This window comes from Phascolarctos cinereus, unplaced genomic scaffold (assembly GCF_003287225.1).
Source record: "Phascolarctos cinereus isolate Bilbo 61053 unplaced genomic scaffold, phaCin_HiC Scaffold_3;HRSCAF=262, whole genome shotgun sequence".
NCBI classification, from domain to species: Eukaryota; Metazoa; Chordata; class Mammalia; order Diprotodontia; family Phascolarctidae; genus Phascolarctos; species Phascolarctos cinereus.
The window spans coordinates 99,618,293-99,640,082 of record NW_027555736.1 but is presented as its reverse complement, the minus strand read 5'-3'; the positions used below and the strand labels follow the sequence as shown (position 1 = coordinate 99,640,082).

The 21,790-nt window shown below is 39.6% G+C and overlaps 1 pseudogene; it reads left to right on the top strand.

The window, feature by feature from the left end:
* Positions 1 to 20,267: 20,267 nt before the first annotated feature.
* Positions 20,268 to 21,384, top strand: LOC110209598 (peroxisome biogenesis factor 10 pseudogene; annotated as a pseudogene).
* Positions 21,385 to 21,790: the final 406 nt, after the last annotated feature.

The window sequence follows — 21,790 nt, the reverse complement described above, 5'->3', positions numbered from 1 at the left end:
CTTCCTTTTACAGAAGAGGTAACTGAGGCAAAGAGGTGTTAAGTGGTTTACCCAGGGTCACACAGCGAGTAAATGCCTGAAAGCAGATTTGAACTCAGGTCTTCCTGACTCCAGGCCTGGCACTCCATCCACTGAGCTCCTTTCTATATATTCTCTAATTCAGTGACACTGACTTCTTTGCTATTCCTTCCACAGAGCACTCCATCTCCTCAATCTGAGCATTTTCTCTGGTTCTTCCCCCATGCCCAGAATTCTCTCCCTCCTCATCTCTACCTCCTGGCTTCCTTGGCTTTCTTCAAGTCTCAGCTAAAGTCTTACCTTCTGCAAGACTTTCCCAGTCCTCTTTAATTTTAATCCCTTCCCTCTGAGATGAGATTATTCCCAATCTAACTTGTTTGTCTATAGTGGTTTATACATTATGTCCATTATAAGACTGAACTCCTTGAAAGTAGAGACCATCTTTTGTCTTCCATTGTATCCCCAGAGATTAGCATAGTGCCTGGCACATATTAGGTGCTAAATAAATAATTGTTGATTGACATTTTAAGGGCAGACAACATGAAAATAGTCTAACCCTGCATTTTCCAGATGGTGAAAATGAGACAATATAAAGATGAGGTGATTTGCTCAAAATTCCATCCCTTCACTGCCCTCAGAGATTAAAATCAAGCCAAACCAAGGCATACCCTGATTCTAGAAAAAAGAGCAGGAGTGATCTACATTTGCCTTGCCCTCTTTGTTTTAGGTTACTTTTCTTACCTGAATGTATGATAGATTAGTAGTAGGGATATTTAGTGAAAACTGCAGTTGAGTGGATTGGCAGTAAAGCCCTTCCTCCAAACTCTGGTAGATCTGGAATGAATTTTGCATCATTCTGTAAAGTGTGGCAGCTCAGGCTCCAGCTTTGGCTCCAAAATCAGGTCAGACATGTGGCCCAGTTAAACATCTGGCAAGCCCAACTTCAGACCATGATAATTTTTTTATACATTTCTGAGATCAGAGAATAATCATTCCAAAATGACAGTATTTCAGAAACCATGACAGTCGTGGGCAGTGAGCAGTGTTGGTTAGATTGCAAGGGGGAAAAAAGTCATTTCCTTAACACTCAGAATTAGGTAATTTTCAAAGAAAATGACATATTTCCAAGTGGGAAAAGTACATATTGTATTTTTTGAGAAACCTTGGAAGTCTAGCCTAATGGTTCTAGCATATGAATAATGTGTTTGAAACATACAGAGAATGAAAAGTTCACCTTTACAAGAACAATTGGGGAACAATGTTTATTTTTTAACCCACAGAAATAGCACTTTTACATATTGAACTTTCATTATAACACTAAGGATAAATTTGAGTCTTGCTAGAAGACATTAAGAGTAGACCACCTCTCAGCAACACTGTAAAGGGACAGTGCAAGGAACCTTTCATTCTTGATCTCGATGGAGGCATACATTTTTTCTTCCATTCTAGCTATCCTTTCTCATCATCCCTTATATTTCATCAGAACTTCCTGCCATTCCAACACTTTAAGAATGACACATATATTATACTTTCTAAGGTAATCTATCCACCTTACCTAAGTTAAAGCGTATATTATCATACTAGGCTACTGAGATTTAGCTAACATCCAGTCTTATCAAGGACACATTTATAAACATTTATAAACCATTTTTAAGGATGAGTTACTTGGGCAGAGGGCTAATTTTTATCAATTTTGAAGAGAATTTGCATAAATCAGGCACTCCCCTTATGTAATACTCTAGTGTTAACCTTATGGTAAAGAACCCTTGTTAAGAGGCTGCAGCACAGTGCAATGAGAAGGGTGTTAGTTTTAGAGCCAGAAGTTCTGGTTACAAATCCATGTTCTGCTACTAGCTTGTTGTGTATTACATCTGGGCCTCAGTTTCATTATTTAAAAAGTGAGGGTACAGGATTGATGCCATCCAGCTCCCAATGCATGATCGTATGTCTTTCCTAAACAGAAAAAGAGGAATTTCCTTTTTTCTTTTCTTTTTTTAATTAATTTATTTTTAATTTTCAAGATTCACCTCCATAAGCTTTTGAGTTCACAATTTTCTCCCCCTCCCTCCCTGCCCTTCTCCCTAAGGTGGCCATGCAATCTGATATAAGCTCTACATACAGATTCCTATTAAATATATTTTCACATTAGTCATGCCATAAAAAAGAATTAGAACCAATAGGAGGAACCACAAGAAAGAAGAAACAAAACAAAGCAGAAAAAAAGAGCAAATAGTGTGCTTTGATCTACATCCTGGCTCCACAGTTCCCTCTCTGGATGTGGATAGCACTTTCCATCATGAGTCCTTTGGAGATGACTTAGATCCTCGCATTGCTGAGAAGAGCTAAGTCTATCAAAGACAGTCATTGCATAATGTGGCTCTTATTGTGTACAATGTTCTCCTGGTTCTGCTCACTTCACTCAGCATCAGTCCATACAAGTCTTTCCAGGTTTTTCTGAAGTCTGCCTGCTCATCATTTTTTATAGAACAACAGTGTTTCATTACATTCATATACCACAACTTGTTGAGTCATTTCTCAGTTGGTGGGCATCCCCTCAGTTTCCAATTCTTTGTCATCACAGAAAGAGCTGCTATAAATATTTTTGTACACGTGGGTCCTTTTCCCATTTTTATGATTTCTTTTGGATACAGACCTAGAAATGGTATTGCTGGGTCAAAGGTATGCACGCTTTTATGGCTTTTTGCCCAAATTGCTCTCCAAAATGGTTGGGTCACTTCACAACTCTACTAATAATGCATTAGCGTTCCAATTTTCCCACCTCTTCTCCAACATTTGTCATTTTCCTGTTTTGTCATGTTGGCCAATCTGATAGGTGTGCTGTGGTATCTCAGAATTGTTTTGATTCTTTGCCTCAGAATCATTTCTCCTCTAAGAATTTGGCTGCTATACTACTTGGTGCATATGTTTAATAATGACATTACTTTGTTGTCTGTGGTGCCTTTTAGCAGGATGTAGTTTCCTTCCTTGTATCTTTTAATTAGACCTATTTTTGCTTTTACTTTGTCTGAGATCAGGATTGCTACGGCTTGCTTTTTTTTTTAACTTTAGCTGAAGCATGATATGTTCTGTTCTGGCCTTTTACCTTTACTCTGTGTGTACCCTCTCTTTTAAATGTGTTTCTTGTAAACAAAATATTGCAGGATTATGGTTTTTAATCTGTTCTGCTATCTGCTTCTGTTTTATGGGAAAGTTCATCCCTTTCACATTCACAGTTATAATTACTATCTGTGTCTTTCTCTACATCCTATTCCCACCCAACCCATTTATGCTTTTCTTGCTCCTTTTCTCCCTTTTCCTCCTCACTAGAGTTTTGTTTTTGACCACTGCCTCGCTCAATCTGCCCTCCCTTCTATCCCCCCCTTCCCTTTTCTATTCCCTTTCCCCTTCTACTGTCTATAGGGCAAGTTAGATTTCTATATCTAACTTAGTATGTTATTCCCTCCTTGAGCCAAATCTGATGAGAGTAAAGTTCCAACAATGCTTATCTCCCTCCCTTTCTTTCCCTCTACTGTAATAAATCTTTGTGCCTCTTCACGTGATGTAATTTGCCCTTTTCTGCCTCCTCCTTTCCTCTTCTCCCATTACAATTCCTTTTCACCACTTCATTAGGTTTTTTTTTTATCATCACATTAAAGTCAACTTAAACTCACCCCCTCTGTCTATGTATATCCCTTCTAAATGTTGTAATGAAGATACAATTCTCAAGAGTTATAAGTATCATCTTCCCAAGTAGGGATGCAAACAGTTTACCCTTATTGAATAACATGTTTGGTTTTTTCCTCTTTCCTGTTTACCTTATTATACCTCTCTTGAATCTTGCATTTGAAAATCAAATTTTCCATGCAGCTCTGGTCTTTTCATGGGGAAAGTCTAGAAGTCCCCTATTTCATTGAATGTCCAAATCCTCCCCAGAAAGATTATGCTCAATTTCTCTTGGTTGTAATCCAGGCTCCTTTGCCTTACGGAATATCACATTCCAAGCCCTCTAATCTTTTAATATAAGAGCTGCAAAGTATTGTGTAATCCTGACTGTGGTTCCACAATATTTGAATTGTTTCTTTTTGGCTGCTTGCAGAATTTTCTTCTTGACCTGATAATTCTGGAATTTGGCTACAATATTCCTTGCCTTTTTCAATTTGGGATCTCTTTCAGGAGGTGATCAGCGGATTCTTTTGATTACTGATTACTATTTTACCCTCTGGTTCTAGGGCCTCAGAGCAGTCTTCTTTAGCGATCTCCTGAAAGATGCTGTCCAGGTTCTTTTTTTAATCATGGCCTTCAGGTAGACCAATAATTATTAAGTTATTGCTTCTGGATCTATTTTTTTCAGGTCAGTTTTTTTTTCCAAGGACCTATTTTATATTTTCTTCTATTTTTTCATTCTTTTGATTTTGTTTGACTGATTCTTGATGTCTCATAGTTATTACCTTCAAATTGCCCAATTATAATTTTCAATGAATTGTTTTCTTCAGTTAGTTTTTGTGCCTCCTTTTCCATTTGGCCAATTCTATTCTTTAATTTTTTTTTTTTGGTTTGGCGAGGTTAAGTGACTTGCCCAGGGTTACACAGCTAGAAAGTGTCAAGTGTTTGGTCTGAGACAAGATTTGAACCCATGTTCTCCTGACTCCAGGGCTGGTGCTCTATCTACTGTGCCATCTGGCAGCCCCCAACAATTCTACTTTTTAGGGATTTATTTTCTTCAATATACTTCCCCCCCCCCATTTTGTCAACTGTATTTTTAAAGGAATTGTTCAATTTTTCTTCTACTTCCCTTAGTTGACTTTTAAAATCCTTCTTGAGCTCTTCCAAGAAGGTGTTTTGGACTTGATGCCAGTTCACATTCCCCTCTGAGGTTTCAGATGTGTGCATGTTGACAACATTGCCCTCTTCTGAATTGGTGTTTTGATCTGTCACCAAGATATTTCTCTATGGTCATTGTTTTTCTATGTTTCTTTTTGCTCATGTTGTTTGCTTTATTTTCTGGCTTTTAAAGTTCGTCTATGATTCTGGAGCACAGGGGGTACTGTCCCAGCTTCTTGTGTTGGGGGCTAGGGGCCTTATTATTGGTTTGTTGAGGTAGGGCTTGCCACTGGCTTGCTAGGGCACCTCCCTTCCTGTACTGGTCCCCTTCAGCCTCAGCAAGAGGGACTTCTCCCATTAATTTCCCTAGCCTCATGAGATAAAAGACTGCTGCATCTTGTCTTTCTGTTGACTCCACTACTTCAGGATTTTTCCTGGGCCAATATTCTCTGGATTTTTTCAAGGTCAATAAGGGAGGGTGAGAGCGACTTACTGCTTACTCCGCCATCTTGACTCCCGGAAGTTGAAATAGGTGACTTTCAAACATTCAGTTTGTGGGCTAATAGCTCCAAGAGCAGCAGCTACTACTGCTGCTGCCACCACTGCCACAGTTGCCACCACTGCTATTGCTAATTCGGTTACTCCCAAGGCCTGCTCCTGGTTTGGTGGGCCTGGGGTTGTATTGTCTCACCCAGCATCCCTCTGCTGGACTGTGCCTATATCTTACCCAGTTCCAACAGATCCCTCCCACTGACCTTCTAAGTTGTCTCTGGTGTCTGTGGGTTGAGAAGACTGGGAAGGAACCTCCACTGCTCCTGGTGATTCAGTCCCAGGTCCCTGCTGCACCTCGCATGCTGGATGCTCCTCTCTCAGGCTGGTGCAACAGATCTTTCCCCTCTACCCTCCAGGCTGTCTTGGGCTGGACATTTGTCTCACTCTGTCTCTTCATGGATTCTGCCACTCTAGAATTTGTTCAGAGTCCCTTTTTAGAGGTATTTGAAGGAGTTTGGGGGAGAACTCAGGTGAGTCCCTGCTTTCACTCCACCATCTCAACTCTGCCTCCAAAGGGAAGAACTATCTAACACTCTTGTTGGAAGGGATATGGCACCTAAGGGAGGGAGCCCATAGATATCCATTTATGTGATTGTAGGGAGCAGGGTTGCCTTAATTCTGATCATTACTTTGCTTTACAATTTAAACTCCTGCTGGAAGTCACGGTGCTACCAGGTCTCATACCAGTTTAGACACATTCCTTTGAGTGAGTCTTAAAGGCCCCAACATTCTCCTAATCCCCATCATTCCCCAATCTTCTAATCATTATTAGAATCTAACCATTAATAGAACTGAACTATTTCTAAATATGCTGGCCCTTTGTTACAGTTGATTAGCAGATATTGATGCCTGCAAAGTGCAGGTTTTTACAGGGGCCACAAGATGCAAGGAGACATTGTATGAACCAACAGGGGGATTAGGTTGTAGTGGTAGAGAGAGGAAGCATGCATACAAATATTAACAGCACTACATTGCAGTACACAAAAACCCCTCAGAATACCCCCTCGCCTTTCATTTCTAAATTCTTAGTAATAATATAATATCTATCTATCTAATAATAATAATATATCTGATAATGTCTATATAATAAGGAGCACCAAGGAGTGGAAATGCTAAAGGACATAGTATCTTATGCTTAGTAGGTGTGGAGGCAAGGGAAGCATTGACAGATTTCCCTCCGTTGAACCACGTCCTGGAAGAATGCCTGACCACTCTTTGAAAATATCCAGTTTCCTCTGTAATCTCGTAGAGGATGTTTTCAGTTTCTCTTTGTCCTTAAAAGGGTAGCAGGAAGGATGGCAATTAGAGGTCATCAACTTTTTTTTTTTAATGGCAAAGAAATCTTGATGTTCTCTGGCTTCAGAAATGTGATCTTGCTAAGACAGTTCTGAACATACTGGATAGTGAACGAATTATTGACTCTGGAAACAGATTATTTTTTCAAGAAATACTCCCCCCCCCAAGTTGAGGAATATTAAAGCAATAAAGCTGAGCAGAGGAGCTGGCCTTTTCCTTGCTTCCTTTATGTTAACATGGACTATACTGGTTTTCTGGTGACGGAGAGAGGAAAGCCCTGATGTAGCAGAAATGTTTGCTGCATAATTAAGCCTATGCTCTGTAAGCAGAGGGGCGTGGTGAGCTTGGGTTGCTGGAAAATTGTGTTCATACCTGCAGATAGAAAGCAACTGAAGCAGCTGTTTAATTTTTAAATTAACCCCTTTCTTTCAAATGATGGAATCCACCAGCAACACTGTGGAGCAAGCAGATGACCAGGGATTTTGTTTGTCCCTTGCATTGTCCCTTTCCCAGCTCCCATTTAGGAGACTGGGGGGCCTTGAATGAATGAAATGTCACCGAATGAATGCAAACCAAAAAAAACCCAGCCAAGTTTATCTCCCAGGTGTTTGGAAGTGGGCTCTTCTCTTTGGGCTTCTGTTTTCATGTCAGAGAAAACAGCATTTACCCATTTTGCAGTGATAGCTGCACTTGTGGGTAATATCATTAAAGGAAATTACAGTGTTTAGCAGAGTCAGCACTATGAGAAGCTGCTCCATTGCGAGTGTTAGGCTGACATAGTTCTCTTTCCTGAAGGAGGGAAGCCAGACAACTCCAGACATCACATCATCCCCATATTGTTAAAACATCTAGAAAAAAGTAGATGACCATTTGTAGAGGTTGACTTTGTTCCCTCAGTAACACCCATTCAACAAGCATTCACTAAGTACCTACTTTGTACTGGACAGACTGCCAGGTATAGGAATACAAAGGAAAAAAGAAACCAGTCCCTGCCCTCAAGGAACTTACAGTCCAATGGAGAGAAATCACACACACACACACACACACACACACACACACACACACACACACACACAAACATACAGTACAAAGCAGTTTGGGAGAGGTGGAGCAACTAGGGGATCAGGATGAGCCTTATGTAGGAGGTGCACTTGAAACGATCCTTGAAGGAAGCTAGGGGTTCTAAGGGGAAGAAGTGAGGAAGGGCATGGACTATGCAGAAGCATGGAGATGAAAGATAGAATGTCTCATATAGAAGACAATCAGCAAGATAGTCTGACTCGAGCTCAGAGTGTGTGAGGGGAATAAGTACCCTAAAGCCAGAAAGGCAGGATGAGCTCTCATTGTGAAGGACTTCAAAGGCCAAGCAAGTTTGTATGTTATCCTAGAGGTACTAGGGAGCCACTGAACTGCTTGGGCAGGGGAGGGACCTTGTGAGACCTGTGCTTCCATCGGATCAACACAAACTAGGGCAAGGACCTATGCCTTTACTAAAGTACAAGCCAGACTGAGGGGAAATCTGGAGAAGTTTGCGATGCTGAGAATCTTTTTGTCTGTTTGCTCTTGGGGAATAAAAATGTTTGCCTGTATTTGGCTCTAAACATTCACACACACATTAATACTTTATAAAGTTCTGTTAGTCGCTTCTCTTGACAATCAAATGAGGTTACAAGGTTATCTGACAGATGTGGAAAGTGAGGAAAGAGAGGTTAAGCAATTTAACTTGGGATAAATTGAGTTATTTCAGTAAGAGATAACTCAGACTACTTATATGGGAAAGTGAGAAAGGACATTTTTTTGTTTACTTCTGTTTAGCTTGGTTAACCTAAAGTTTTATTAGTGTTTAAATTTGATGGACAGTTTCAATTAGTCTTACCAATTATTTGATTAGAAGAGAGAGACATTAATCAACTTAATTACCATGGTCTGCCTTTGAATTTGCTTTTACATCAGTCAACTCCAATTGTTTATTGAGCTAGTGTGTTAGGCCCTATGCTAGGCACTGCAAGGGATATGAGGATATACTCTATACTCTATGTTTTTTTGCCTCTTTTGTATCCTCAGTGCTTAGCATAACATCTGGCACATAGTAGGGGCTTAATAACTGTTTCTTGATTAATTGGTTCATGCTTTCAATACCATTGGGAAAACAAAGCAGAAACAAATGAAAAATTAAATAGAAATATTAGGTCATGTATGATACATGTCAGGTGAGTAGGATAGCCAATAAATATGATAGTAGATAAGATGAGGGAGAAATCTGTTCAGGAAAGGCTTCATGGAGTCGATAGTATTTGCACTAAGGATTTAAAGACCCCTAACATTTCTGCTTCTGAGAGTAAGGAGGGCAGCAACTCGAGTATAACTGGAAAAATGCTAAAGAAAGGTCCTATCCATGTCCTTTGTGTTGCTAAGTGAAGCTCCAGAGTAATTTTCATGGTCTTCATGCTAACTGCCATGGAAATGATGGGAGTTAAAGGGAATTTACTCACCCCAAAGGCAAATTGAAATAGGTTTGGGTTGTTTTCAATTGAGAATGAATGGGGTTGTTAAAAATACATTCTTGACCCAAGTTACTCTTTGTCTGTCTGGCTGGGTGTGGCTATGAGCCTGACTAACAAAAGAGCAAAAATAATCTGTATCATGGGCTGTGTCATGAAGTGCTATAAATATTCCATGCATAACAGTTGGTTAGCAGAGAAACAACAGATAACAGTAGTTTAGTAAAGAATAAATGACATCAGCTCAGCTTGGTGGAGAATCAGTATCAAATAACTCTGGAGGAAAGCAGCAAACAATAGTCTCAGAAGCAGAGGTGATGCAACCGTTTGGGATGCAACTGTAGGAATGTTTGTTGTTCAAAGATAAATATTCCCTCTCCTAGGGATGGCATGGGGATCTGTGGGACATATCTCTATGCATAGGGAGGAATGAAGAGGTTTCTTATTTATTTTTCTATTCTGTTTGCCTAAATTTCTTTTGCTTTGTATTATTGGGTAATTTTGTTAAATCTAATAAAAGAGAATACCAGATGGGGTCTTAATGAACTATGGATTTGAATAAATGATGACCCGTAGAAGACCTGGAGCCTGTGTATAACTTTGATGGGTCATGTTGAGGGGACCCTTATATCTTAAAATAAAGGGATTGGATCATAGAGGTCTGTAAGGTCCCTCAGAGTTTTAATAATATATAGTTCTAGCTATATACATGAAAGAGGTAAAAGACATAAAGAAATGCTATATATGTATATATATATATATATATATTTCACTATATATGTGTATATGTATATATCTTAATTTATATCTATCTCCATAGCAGAACTTTTTTGTGATAGCAAAAACTTTGAAACAAGCTATTTACTCAATAGCATATCATAGCCCAATAAGAAACAACAAATATAAGAAATTCAGAAAAATGTGGGCCAGCCTTCATGAATTGATGTAGAATGAGGAAAGTAGAACCAGGAAAAATATACACAATGAAAGTAATAATAAAAATGAAAATAATACTAAAATGTAGCTAAATATAAATTTGTTGCAATAACTAATCTTATTTCCAGAGAACAGGTGATGAGTCACATTTCCCTCCTACTAGTAGAGAGCTGTGAAAAATTTGGGTGAAGATATTGAATTTACTTTCAAATGAAGTCATTTTTCCAGTCATTTTTGATAAACTGTTTTTTCTTTGTCACATTGGAAAGTTCAATGTGGGGAGGGCATATTGGAAAATGACTATGATATGGAAAAAAAAGAAAGGATTAAAAAACTTCAAAAATAGAAGGAACCTAGATATATTTGGAGAATTCCAAGTGGTCTGATTTGGCTGGTTTATTGTATACTTGTAAGGAAGTTTTAGGAGATATGGCTGGAAAGACAGGTTGTTGCTAGTATGTGGAGGCCTTGGGTACCCAGACATGGAACCTAGATCTTTATTCAGTATGCTGTGGGGAATCAGTGATTGTTTCTGAGTATGGCCAGAACTTTGTTTTAGGAAGATTAGTATGTATGTTTGGATAGTTCAGGTTTTAGGAAGGTAGAAATTTCAGGCAATTCAGCTAGTTAGGAAACTTGTGTGACAGTTGAGGAGAGAAATAATGGCACACTAAACAGGGGCCATGGTAGTAGAAAAGAAAAGAGAAAATAGAAACCAGAGACATAGGAAAGAAGTAATTACCCATACTTTTTGACTGATTTGGGTGCAGAAGGTAGAAGGTAGACATAAAATATGACTCAGCTTTTAAATTTAGATAATGGTGCCAAAAACAGAAATAGGGAAGTTAGGGGAAAGATTTTTTTTGGGGGGAAGATCATGAATTCCATTCTGGATATGTTGCATTTTTGGACATCCATATGGAGATACCCAGGGGGCCACTGGAAATGTAGGAAAAATTCAGAGAAGTGGTCAGGAAGCTGGAGATATTACAGATATGGGAGTTATTGGCATAAAGGAAATGGGAAAAGCTTCAGGAATGGAATTGTTAAGAGAGGGCATGGATAATACTAATAGCTAGCACTTATATAGCACTTTAAGGCTTGCAAGGTAGTTTACAGATATTAGCTCATTTTATACTCACAATAATCCTGGAAGGTAGATGCTATTATCAATCCTTCCTTACACATAAGGAAAGACAGAAGTTAAGTGACTTGCCTACGATCACACAGCTAGTAAGTATCTAAGATTGGACTTGAATTCAGGTCTACAAAACTTAAAGCACTTGTATAAATGCTAGTTTTACCATCATCATCATCACCATTCTTGCCTCTAGGTCTAGCACTCAGTCCTTTGTCCTACATAGCTGCATGACTATGGTGATAAGATCATTGAATGTTAGAATAACACTGGAGAAGTTCTTTGTTGTTCAACAATGATTCAAATATATCTTTTCACAACTGGTTAAATTTAGAAGTGTTTCATACATGAATGTAATGGAATACTATTATTCTATAAGAAATGATGAGCAGGCAGATTTCAGAAAAAAACTGGAATGACTTACACGTTCTGTTGCTGATTGAAGTGGGCAGAACCAGAACATTGTACATAGTAATAGCAACATTGTGCAATGACCAGTTTTGATAGACTTAGCTCTTCTCAGCGATACAATGATCTAAGACAATTCCAAAAGACTCATGATAGAAAATGCTATTCACAACCAGAGAAAGACGTATGGAATCTCAGATAGAAGCATATTATCTTCTTTCTTTTTTCTTCCTTGTGATTTTCCCCTTTTGTTCTGATTCTTCTTTCACAACATGACTAATGTGGAAATATGTGTGATATGTACATGTAGAGCCTATATCAGATTGCATGGCATCTTGAGTAAGGGGGAAGGGAGGGAGGGAGAAAAAATTTGAAACTCAAAATCTTATAAAAGTGAATGCTGAAAACTATCTTTATAGGCAATTGGAAAAAATAAAATACTATAAAATAAAAAGAAGTCTTTCATACAAAGGTCTAAACTGCTCATGGTGTTTACATATAACACTGATCAATTGTCTATTGTTTTGTAAGTGATTTCAAAGGGATTTATCCTAGTTCTTCAACATTGGATGTTAGGACGCTTTGATGAAAACAATCAACACCTTGCTAAGACTGAAGAAAGGAGCTGCCAATTTGAAGCAATAGAAGCCTTACCCAGTAATGTTTTCTACCATATGATGATAATTCAATTCCTTTTGCTCTTGGGAGGAAGATCAACTGGTCGCTAAATAATAAAAGATATATGATAGGAACCTCTGAGGATATAATATTCAACACCTACCTGAAGCATGAGTCCCCTTTAGAGCATCCCTAATGGAGCATCATTCAGCCTTTATTTAAATGCTTCCAATGCCATGAAGCTTAGTAACTGATCAAGACCTTCTTTATTTTTGGAAAGCTCCAACCTATAAAATGGATTGAACTAGATCACCTCTAAGGTCTAATCTCTAAATTCTACATCTAGGACTGATTATTAGAAGGTTCTTCATTGTAGACAGAGGAAAACGATTACCCATTATTTCTAGTTTTGTTTTAAGAGGCAGGCAGAATAAGGATTATTTCTCTTTGATGTGATAGCCTCATATAATTTTAAAACTGTGATCACTTACCCTCTATATCTTGTCTCAAAAGGAAACATTGGTGATTCCTTCAAGCCATCCCCATTTACCGTGGTTTTTGAGCTGTCTTGTCATTGTCTTCCACTGGAGTTGGACAGAGGAGTTGTCTTTCTCTGAACACTTTTTGTTTATCAGTGATCTTTAGAGGATAGGGAAACCTCAGCAAACACAGTCCTCTAGATGTGTTCTGGGCAGATTACAATAAATCATTCCTCTCTTTCGTTATGGGCACCGCTCTTTTGTTATGATAGACAAATACAGCATCAGCTCGTTTGCATGTCTTATCACTCTCTTGATGCACATTGAACTTTAAGTCCACAACATTCTCTAGAGAATTAATTAAAATTCTGTCTTTCATATGTGAGGGTGACTCCATTAATTCTGTGTAATTGATTTGTTTGCCCACTCTGTACTGGTAGGTACAATGAGCCATCCCCACTCTCTCACCTAATCTCTTTTGAAATCAGTCCTGTTCACTCATCAGGAGGCTGACTGGAGAAGAGATGAGGAAATTCTTCAGGAGCTATGGGTGTAGAATGGTGTACATGCTGTTAGAGTGGTTTTCATATCATATTTTTCTTTGTGATAAAGGAAGGCTTGTGGGATGGGTTAGTTGGAGATATATGGAAATTACTGATATAAAAACAAAAGTCATCAATAAAACTTTATAATAAAAGCATTATAGATATTGAGAAAAAAGATGGCTGTCTGGAGTTGGGAACACAGGAAGTGACTGAGCTGCAAAAAAGGGATATAGATCAACCCTTGGTTATTACCAAGTTTGTACCATAAAGTGAAAAGGTTCCCCCTTGAAATATTCATTTTAATGATTAAAGCATTTCCATTCTTTCTCAGATATCTTTTTCTAGCAGAACCTGAGAGAGAATATGATTTTATTTTCAATATCATTCATTGTTCAATAAGTAAACCTCCCTATTGTGTTAACTTGCAACCCCCAAGTTTAAAAGTAGGTGGGATGGAGACAAGGGAGGGGAAGAACTCTGGTGTGAAAGCAGTGCCTACAGTAGTCCTAAAAAGGCCTGGATAGAGTTGCTTTGGAAAATTCCAACTGTGATTTTGTCAAGGCAAAGATAAGGCATCCCCAGCCATCTATAAACCTGCTTTTAGAAGGCAGATAAAACCAAGGGTCATATTAGTTGGAAAGCTAAGAGTTGAGCAATGTGTCTGTACAAACAAATGACTTTGACTTGTTTAGTGCTTGGTAGAAAGGGCTGAATCTCTCTGAAGGGATGACTTTTCACCTTTCCTGGGAAGACAGAGATGCAGTTGCAGAGTAGAGGAGGGTAGGATAGAACACTGGTGTCAGATCGCTCTAGTGTGTTTTAGATTAACAGTGAGTCAGAAGCTGCTTTGAGCTTAAGAGAGCCTAGCAAATCAGAGTTTGGGGTTTTCCATACAGTTCAACAACTACTATGTATCTACCATATACTCAGAATTATTCTGTGTACTGATGTAAAGATGAAAAATGACATAGTCCTTTCCCTTAAGGAATTTACATTTTACTAGAAGGCTTAGGGCTTGTACATAAATATGCCTGATACAAGGCAAAGGATATTAATGAGAAGAAAACTACTACCTATTATTTCTAGTTTTGTTTGTTTAGCTACTTAGGGGCAGCTGGGTGGCAAGGTGGACCGAGCATGTGGAGTCAAGACCAGAGTTCAAATCCAGCCTCAAAACTTACTACCTGTGTGATCCCAGGCAAGTCACTTACCTTCAGTTTGCCTCAGTTTACTCATCTATAAAATGATGATAGTAATGATACCTACCTCCCAAGGGTTGTTGTGAGGTTCAAGTGAGGCTAGAATTGTAAAACCCTTTGTATGATGCCTGACACATACTAAGTGCTATATGAAAATTGTTTACTTTTATCATTGTCATAACTGAGGAGAAATCCAGGTAAAATGTTAGGGGAGAGACTATTTTAGTGTGTAGTAGGAGAGAGGAGAGATCAGCAATATTAATCAGGTTGGGGGGATAGAAGGATGTATTTAGTATTAGATGTCATCACTATGTTGATTGGTTTTGCTGTATTGGTTGGCTATTCTCCTATCCATTTGACCTTTTTTTTAATATTCTAGATACATCTTTGGCCTTAGGCCCCACCATCATCCTTTTTAAGAGCTCTTTGATGATGCATTGAAATTTGCTTTCTCACCACTGACTTCAAAGGATTCTGGTTCCTGCTCCCCCCCCCCCCGGGAAGCATAGTTTCATTTTTCTTCATCCCATTAAGTTCTATATACTGCATTTGCCTCACACTAACTTTGTGGACTACCTCTTAACTTTACTCTCTGGATCTACCACCTGTCAAAAGGTCTAAACTGCTAATTTCACAAGCAAACATTCAATTAGACTTTTTGATTAATAGCAATGCACTGAGTTGGGAGGAAGAATAGTAAAGGAGAAAATGCTGAAAGAATACCAACTCCAGGAGTCAGCATGACTGCGTTTAAACTCTGGTCCGATGCTTATTACCTGTAGAACCTTGAGTGACACATTTGACTTCTCTGGGCCTCAGTTTTCTCAAATGTAGAGTGAGGGGCCTCTGAATACCCATCCAGCTTTAGGTTTGCAATTCTGTGACCATGTGTCACTGTGCAGCATATGATGAATTGTCCTGTGAGAGGTACAGACAATAGTGAGGAGATGAGGAGTGGTTGTAATCACTTTGAACAAATTTGATGAAAGAGGATTGACTTCAGTTGAGCCTTGAAGGACTTGTGTAAATGACTACTTTTTAAGATCTCCATTCAGGACCAGCTTTTTGCAGGATAAAGGTCATGGACATTCTCAGAAGAGTCAGCAATAGGGATACATGAAACTCCAACTCAATCAAATCCAATACATTTATTAAGCACCCAGTATGTACAAAGCACTGTCTTGGGTTTGGGGGATATAAAATTATCTCTGGATGAGCTATGTCTTGAAGTTTTTATAGTACATATAACACCCACCCCCCAGGATGATAAATCATAACTGTATATAAAATCCCTAAACAAGGAAACCATGGAATATTTGGGACTGTCTCATGAGGGACTGAAGCATCTTCTCCTTTTTAAGGAAATATGGTTATTAGTTCTTTCCATAAATGTAGATCAACATGCAACAATTCGAACTTATTATTTCCTTATTTTATAAGGAATTCTTTTTCTTTGACTCTATTCTTTTGTATTCTCAATTGAATTCTCACCTGAACAGTTCTAATTACCTGGTTCTGTGAAGTAACATCTTACTCATCTAGTATCGTCAAGGGATGAGGTATTCTACTTAGGTGAATTTTCCAGATTACTGATGCTTAGCCCTTGAACACTAGCACTTTTCCATTTTAACTATCTTAATGGGAATCATTCTAAAATATATAAATCCTTGCATCATTAAAGGATGTTGAACATAATTTAGTGGGTTTTTTTGAGGACTTAGGGTTATCTCTACAAACATCTACCCTTGTAATGTTTGGCAATAGAATTGTCTACTTGTTAGTTTTTCTTTTTTTTTTTCTTCCACATGTCAGGTTACCAATTACTACTTCTGCTGTCAGTATTCCTGCTTCTGACAGTAGCCTCTTTCCCTTTCTAGTTTGCTGCTTCTAATATGCTGTAGACTGAAACCTTTTTTTTAACTTGTTAGAACTCTAGGTTAAAAATAGATACTAAGGACCTGAGTGAGAAATTAGGATAAAGTGCAGGGCTTGCATGTAAAATATTTGTAATTAGTAATGTAAAACTTAGAGTCAGGCATAGTGATAGCAGAAATGATAACCAACAACTCAAAACAGAAGACAGAAAACTAAAAAAGTAGTCATAGAAATATATTAACACATAGAACAAAATGGATGTCCGTAAATGACTGTTGACATTACCAAAAAGATGTTAAGAGCCATTTTCCCTGCTGATCTCAGGGTTGTATTCCATATAGTTGAGGTAGGCAAAGATATAACTGTCAGACAAGTGAGGTGCTACTTCTCTGTTTTGCTTGGTATCTTAACATAAGTCTTGTTCAGTGCACACTTCTAAATACAGGATGGTTTCCAGATTTTAGACATCTATTAAATGGATATGGGCAAAAGAGTGATTAAAGTGATACTTTGGGCCAGAACTTACTGAATGATATGTCTACCTTAAAAAAGGATATGGGGGAGAGAAGATAGTGAGAGAGAGAGAGAGAAACTTTCATTTATTAGTAGGGAACATATCCAACCATTAATATTCCTTAGGTAGTTTGGGAAAGATTTCTGGAAAGATGTAAAATTGGGGAAACATTGAAAAAATGGGAGGATTATTCCAAAGTGCAGTTAGGACATTTGCGAGGGAGACTAGGAAAGCTCACATTTTTACTTTTAGAGGGAAGAAGAGACAGAAAGATGTAATGTGTCTGCTCCTGGAGACATGCCTTAATCATTCAGAATCATGGCAACTTACCTAGTGTGGCCTGTGATGGTCGTCTGAATGAGCAGTTGTTGCCTAGGGCCCATGAATGTGTGTATGTGTTTGATAGAGTTTAGGAGGTGGTTCATGCAAGGCTCTCAAATACGGTATCTGAGTTCTTACTTTTTACTGGGCTCATCAGGACATTACTATTGTTCAGGTCCCAACTTATTTAATAGGTATAAAATGAATGGTCTACTTCTTAGAAGGAACAGGACTTTAACTGATGTCCTACTCTTCTGCTACCTGGCATGCATATCAAACCTTGTCAAAGAGCCCCTGTCTGGGTTTAGGCCATTAGATTACTATTGTTACCACCTACAGTTTTCCCTTCCTCCAAAATCCCAAATTTATCAAGTGAACTGGGAAATAATATTGAGGTTTTGGTTTGAAGAACTCAAAATACTTAGTTAAATATTGTTTTGTATGGAATCTTCTCGTTTCTCCTCCTGGGATATGAACATTTCTAAATATGTGATGGCTTTCAAGCATTTGTGTGAATAGATTAAATGGGAGAGAGATTTGCCTGATTGTCTGCTTGCCTACCTGTGATTCTTTTTTAGCTGTTACAATCTACCACCTCACCACTCCCCATCCCACTTTAAAAAATAGTCTCAGGAGTTGATGATTTGATACAAACCACCACTGTCTCTCATTACAGAATAGTGTGACTTGTTCAAATAATCTCTCTAAAATTCCTTGATTTAGAAGTTGTGTTAACATTGATGGAAAGGTAAGCACCTTATGGAGATATACCTTGACACAGTGAAAAGATCCCTGGTTTGGGAGTCAGGAGACCTGGGTTCAGGTTAACCCTGTTACTCTCTTTTTGTATGATTGTAGACATGTCACTTTCCTTAATCTCGGCCTCCGTTTTCTCCTCTGAAATATAAGGGGGTTGGACTAAAATGATCTTTAAAGTAATTTTTAGCTCTGAGACTCTTGAGATTTTAAGATTTAGGCTAATATTTTAACCTTTACAAAGCCTGTACAAGTCTTCAAGATTTTTTTTTTCCCTTAGTTGATTGGGGGTGATGGTAAGGAGCAAAAAAAAAAAATTTAAATTGAGGCCTTTCCAGGTAAGCTTGCTACAAATGGCCAAAGCTTTGGTTCATCAGTCACAAAAAAATGGCTTTATTCAGAAGAACCAAATCGTTCTCCAATTTCTCAATGGCCTGAATCAGCCAGAGCTTTCCTCATTTCATTCCTTTAGCTGAAAGCCAAAAGCTCATGGTCTGACCTTAGCTCTCTCTGTGCTGCTCTATCTGGGTTTCATTGAATATGAATTTTTTTCTTCCCTGAATCAAGCTATTAAAATGTCCTAGAGTATTTCCACTCACACGGGATGTTCTTTGTGAAAAAGTTTGATCTCATCTTTGATGTGTATGGTAGCTGAGGAGTGTTGAGGAGTTGATATGAGCATTAGAGAAATGGCTTAGCTGAGGGAAATGGGGCAGAGATGGCAGATGGCCTGATGGATTCTTGGTCCATGGAAATTAGTGAAGTTTGCAGAATCTGTAACCTCTGGACTGTGTTGATGGTTTTCCTTTTTCCCTGAGACATGTGCCACCTGATCCTGAGATATATAATGGAACACGGCTGGAAAAGAAAACCATCATAAATAAGGAGTGCTAAATTCTGGTGGCAGGGTTGGATCTGGGCAAAATTGTAGTGTAGGTGTGGTGGCAAGACCTAGGGTCAGCAGACCTGGGTTGGAGCCCTTTCTCTGCAGTTTATTAGCTATGTGACCTTGGTCACATTTTGTCATAGGTCTTCTCATTTGTAAAATGCGAGAATTAGATTAGATGCTCTTTGAGGTCTTATGTAGCACAAATATTCGATGATTTTGTGTGGTCTATGTTGAGTACCTCTTCTCTTGCCTTGTCCCCTAAAGCTGCTTCACTAGCTCAGTGCCTTCACATTGTGTCTGGCCATTCAGGGCTTTTTATCTCTACAGTCTGGGTTCCTACCTTTTCACCCTACCTCTTCCTAACATATCTGCTATATATCCAGGGCTAGGAATGTTGTTCCTTCTAAGCTATCTGCTAGCTAATACGATAAACTACCCCAAGGAGTCTAGATTACCCATGTTATCCCTAAATATTATTTCTTAGAAGTTTTAATAAAGGCTTTTTACAAATGAAACAAAAGATAAATGAACAGGAAAAAGTACTGACTTCCCTTTGTTAACCATCTCAATCAGAAGCCTAGCTATATAGATCATAGCACTCAAACCAGGATCTTGCTACTTACTTGGAATCTGCCAACTAATTGCAGAGAAAAAGGACTTCAGAGGACATAATCATCTTCTCAAGTATTGACTGGGCAAACCCAGATCTAGACAGTGAAATAAAATCACAGAGATGACCACATCTTTATTGTTATTTTAATGGAAACTATTTTAGATTAAGAAAGTGGTTGATTAGTAATAGAGGCATATTTGATGAGAAAGGACCATATTCCCTTCACATAAGATGATAGATTTTAGTACTAGAAGGGACCATGGGGTGTATGGGGTGTTCAGAGAGGACTGGTATTTCTAGTGTGAGGGATTGCTGAGCACTTCTCAGGGCTACTCAACCATCTTTGGTAACTACTTGTCACTCCATTCTGATCTGTGGCTCCAAGAAGCTGTAGCATACACCTTGGCCACATCCTGGTAAAACCATCTCATCAGACAGGCTAAATCGAGTTGAGGGTAACTGATAGACCTCAAACCGATTGGTGAGTAAGGGGGATATCTACCTGAAGCATGTGAAGACTTCTCCTGGTGGAATGGGTAGATGAGAACACATTTGTTCCAATGTGGAATGCTTAGAGCTTGGTCAGCCATCAAAGAAATCAATGTCATCCATTGCATTTCAGGCCATCACCAGTCATCTTGCCTTTTTCTTGCTACTGGAATTTAATGACTTTGGAAGAGAGAGCGAGGCTAACAACTTTGTGCAACTCTGTCTCACTTCAATCCAATTTACTCTCAAGTCAAGAAATTCGCCCTTGTGATGTCATTGGTCCTCTTTGAAAATGAAGGATGGGGTCACGAGGCCCTGCCCTTTGGGCTCCGAGGGGCCGTGCCCGGAGCCGGGAGGCGGTTAGGGTCGTAGTCATTGAGGTCCTGGCGCCCGCCAATCAGCCAGAGGTGATCTGCGCTGCGCCAGGGCAGTCTGCGGAGCGCAGCCGGAGGCGCTCTGCACAGCCTGGCAGGTGCTAAGAAATGGCTGGAGTGGAGGAAGGAAATTGAGCTGCTGTCAGATGTGGCACTTCACCCTCACCACGTTTTCAGGCTACCAGACTCTTGGGGAAGAACACGTGAACATCATCCAGGTGGACCCATCCAAGAGAAAAGTCCCTTCTTGGCTTCGCCGAGCTGCGCTCATCTCTTTGCACGCCCTCATGCCCTATGTGCTGGATAAGGCCTTAGTCCATCTCGAGCATGAGCTGCAGGAAGAAGTCGAGAGTGCCCGGCACCTGCAGAACAGCTTGGTGCCTAGTGTCCGAGGTAGGTCGGCGGTGCGGCAGTGGCTTCACAGACATGTCCGCCACATGACCGAGCCACAGAAGACGCTGCTGCGCACGGCGTACATTCTGAAGCAGAGCGACACCTGCCTCCGCTGGCGGCGTGTTGCCATGTTCTACATGATGAAATCTTCTACTACCTGGCCAAAAGGCTCACAGGAATTGAGTTATCTCCACGTGCGCCGCTTCCCCTGGGAGGATCACAGTGTTCGCTGGAGCTACAGGCTTCTGGGGATGGTGTCCTTGCTGCACCTCTTGCTCTCGGTGGGCGTACAGATCTACAGCTTCAGTCAGAGGCAGCGGGCACGGAAGGAATGGAAGCTCCATCGCAGCTTCTCCCACCGCAAGAGCCGTGTGGAAGAGAAGGCTGTGGGCAGGGGCTCCGTGTGTACCCTGTGCCTGGAGGAGCGCCGGCGGGCCACCTCTTCTTCTGGGAGTGCATCACTGAGTGATGTAACACCAAGACGGAGTGTCCCCTCTGCAGAGAAAAGTTCCATCCACAGAAACTGATTTACCTGCGGCATTATAGTTAGTCCTAGCAAACCCAGCTCAAACGGCAACAGAAGAAAAGGAAGAAACTCTCAAGAGATCACGTCTTTATTAATGGACCAAAAGTGGAGTTCATTTTAATTTATCCAGAATCATGATGGTGACTTCATTTGCACTGAAATTATCAAGGTTATTTTTGAAATCACTGCATAAGGTACTTTGTCCCCTGCTCAGCTAATGGGAAAGGTGTGGTGGGAAGCTAGGCCTGACCTAATAACTCTAACTCTTGGGTATTAAGATGTCCTTCCTAACCAAGCACAGGACTTCAAACAGGGATGCACGTCTACACTGGAACATACACACAAAGGCAAGCTTGTTCGACTCAGAAAATTCATCCTGGATCTTAGATACCGTTGCCAAATGTATGCATCTCCATCTTCCTTTCTAATTAGCCTGAGATAATTGAGTTGACTCTTTTGGACTAAGAGTAATCTAACTTCCTTTCCCTCAATTTCTGTGCTACTTGAAAATAGTTTCTGAGAAATTGGC